We start from the raw sequence: 3,466 nt of genomic DNA, 5'->3' as shown, positions 1-3,466 counted from the left end.
CCAGCTCCATTCTATCTTTACTTCCTGAAGTGGAGGCATCAACAAAGCTCCTCTTAGCTTCCATGAAGGTCTCATTAGCGTGCTCCAAATTAAATTCTGGTTCCTTCGTTGGAGCCTTGTGAACCCAGGTACTTTCTTCAGGTTGCTTGCCTTTGTCATCCCCTGTCATAATTCCACTTCGGAGCATGATATTTACATTAGGGTCCTCCTCGCATGGCTCAGACCTCATCATTTGCAAGTTCTAAGTCAGGGGGTGGGGGGTGGTTGGAGTGCTCCTTTATCGCCTAACCTCGCTATCCTATGTCTCATGATCAAACAACGTACAATACAAGCATGAGGGTTGCATTGGATTCGTACAATTGCGGGCATAATTCCTTGGCCCTCTGCAATTGTAACATATCAGCTGTCTCTGACCTCTTCCTCACCCCCTCCACCTTGGCCTCATCTGCACCCTTGAAATCCGGTGTGTGCCATTCCTACATTTTGATCGAGGGGTTGTGTTTCAGCCTGAACTTTGTAGGTAGGAGTTCGATCCATCATCAGCTCATAACTTCTACAAGTGCGCTCATCATGTCCCACTGACCTACAAAAATTACAGAACAACTGCTATGAATTATGTGTATACTTATGTAATAGATGGTAGTTATCTATAGCATGCTTTCCTCCTATTTGACAAATCACACACCATATTGTAGGCGTCGCGCTTGGTCCTGCTTATGCCTCTGGTCTTAATGGCATTGGCCCTCCTCCCACAAGGCAATTCGCGAACACTAGGCAGTTGTCCTGTCTTGTTTCAAACTCTGCATCTCAAGTCTCATGCAATCCCATCGCGACCTCCAAGGCCTCAGCCTGCGTGCTTAGCCTCTTTTGTGATAACACATTCCGTAGATGCGGCGTTAACTATGCTACAATCCATTCGCGGTGTTGCCCATATGTTAATGTCATGTTCGCTTCGTGAATTGTGCACTTCAGTATTTGATCCAACTCCCATGGTGTCTTGCCTAGTAGCGTTGTGATTTCCTTGAACCGAATGATTGACTGTGCCTCTAACTTTGGCCTGCTAAATTATTTGTTTAACACAGCTTGGATATCTGCGATCCCCACATTCGGATTGTCATTGGAATGCTTAATGTACCAGGTCAGTGCACGATCCTGCAGAGCGCTGACCAACGTTGCCTTCTTTATATTGTCATCTGTGACTCCCTGTGCTTCCCATACAACTTTTATCACGAACCAAAACTGGTCTGGATCTTCATTCCCTACTCCCTTGAACAATGGTAGCTTTATCGCACTTGCCATGCTGCTTCGCGGTGGTGCCGGAGGTGGTGTGGGCGAAGATGGGAGTGAAGACGGTGAAACTGGCGGTGGTGTGGGTCAGGGTGGTATGCGCGGAATTCTCTACCTTATCAGATTGATCACACTTCTTGGCGAGACCTTCGCGAGCTCTTCTTCGCCCCGTCGTGGAGGTGAAATCAAGGGGCTAGTTTCTAGCTCTGTGGTACCTTTGTTTCTGTAGATTCTCCCACTCGCGGTCCTTTGAGGAAGCATTGTTCTGCCTCGCTATAACTGACTGAAGTATCTACCACGAATTTGGTGATGAATCCTCCTGTGATTTGATCGAGCCAGTGATCGATAGCGCATGCGATCTTATCTTTCGATACTTACAATCTGTGCACCAATTCTGGAGTCCACATAATAGGTCTGTTGAGTTTACACTTTCGTTGGCTATCTGCTAGCTTCACTATCCACTCGTATAACTCAGTGGGGAAGGATTCAAAGAAAATTTCGTGGATCTTTGTATATAAATAGTAGTCTAACCACTCTTCCTTTGATAGTCGCAGGTTCTTGTTTTCCTGCACCGCGAATTCGTGAATCTTCCTGTCCAACCAATCTTCAATTCCTTTCTTTGTTGAATTCTAGTGATACGACATCAAACATCTCTATGCAGATCCTGGTGCCAACAACGGAACCACTTGTTGGCTTGTTGGGGCTTGACCCAGGTTCGGAGTTAATTAGCCAAACAAATCCTTGTACTATTGGCCCTTTCGGCAATAGTCCACGGAGCCCGGACTGAGGTCTGACCCGAAGTAGTATGGGGGGTGCTGGAACTAGGTTTCCACACCCTTGAGATGTTTGAGAGGTTTGGCTGGTCCCATAGTTCATCCCTGCGCGTAGGTCACTTCACGAACATCCCTATTCATCATGCCCTGATACACTGCCTTCGTGCAGCCCTAACCAGTGGCTGTGGAGCTTTTGCGCTGCTGCTCTGTGCTATTACCTGAGATCTTACTTATCTTCCTATACCAATTAATTATCTAGGCGTACTTGGATGTCTTATGTTATATTTATTTGTACAAAGCATTCATATGAGTTCATGCAACAAATAAATAGTATACTTGCAGATTATACCTAATCATACATTAAAACAGGAAAAGATACACAAAAACACGACAAAATTCTCTTTATTTATTCTTCCAATGGTTACAGACTCGACTTGCCCTGCGCACTCAGCTGCTGACTACTAGGCCTCTGTGCACTCAGCTATTGAGCCTTCTCCTACTCTACGACCCAAAGACACACTTTACACTTCGAATCAATCACTTAGACTTATCATCCACTTATCCTATTCTCTATGTTTTCTTATACACTTAGAGCCTTGCTCTATTTATATAATCCCATGGTCCATGGACCATGGGTAGTTCTATCCAGCCGACATTACATTACAAAAAATAGGGTAGAAAACCCTATGACTCTATTATGATTTCAAAATTTGGGCTTTAAGCCCCAAAACATGCCTTGGGGGGATTCCATGCCCAACAATTAGGAGAAATCATAACTCATCATATAGAACCCAAAACATCCAGATTTCTATAGTGAACATATAAAGCTAGAAGCAATGGGAAATTCTACACTTGTTTGAGTTACAAGTAGAGATAATGGATTGAAGAGAGGATGGGTGCTATGATTCATATAGAGTAGCTTAAAGATATAATTTTATCCCTTCATTCATGCATATGCATTAGTAAATCAACACACATGGATCTGGAAGGAAGCATGAAATCATTTCTAACAGCTATTATAACATAAATGTAGAGAAGAATATGAACATAATGGAATTAAACAGGAGGATAACATATTGGAATACTTAGAAGGGGGAATCACCACCATTTATTTTCTTAGTCTAAAAGATCTGCCTGTGTAAAGTAATACAGTCCGAAATACAAGACAGTCTCTTGCAGATTTATCAGCCAAATTGGTATCACAGAGTTCAGACCCATCGGGTGAGAAATTCTGGACCTGTTCATATGAATTTCATCCCCCTATTTATAAGAAGAGGGGGAGAGATTGAGATATAATCAAAATATCTCTGAGCCAGAGCTCCAACTGTTTGCTAGACTAGCTGTCTTAGCCCTTGGAAGGCTCTGTTACCTAAAGATTACAATCAGGATCAAATCCCTTCTTGGAA

The sequence above is a fragment of the Pinus tabuliformis genome, chromosome 1_1 (assembly GCF_031772625.1).
Source record: "Pinus tabuliformis cultivar Carrire ecotype Pingquan chromosome 1_1, CPIR1, whole genome shotgun sequence".
Lineage (NCBI taxonomy): Eukaryota > Viridiplantae > Streptophyta > Pinopsida > Pinales > Pinaceae > Pinus > Pinus tabuliformis.
Note: the sequence above shows the minus strand (reverse complement) of the source record.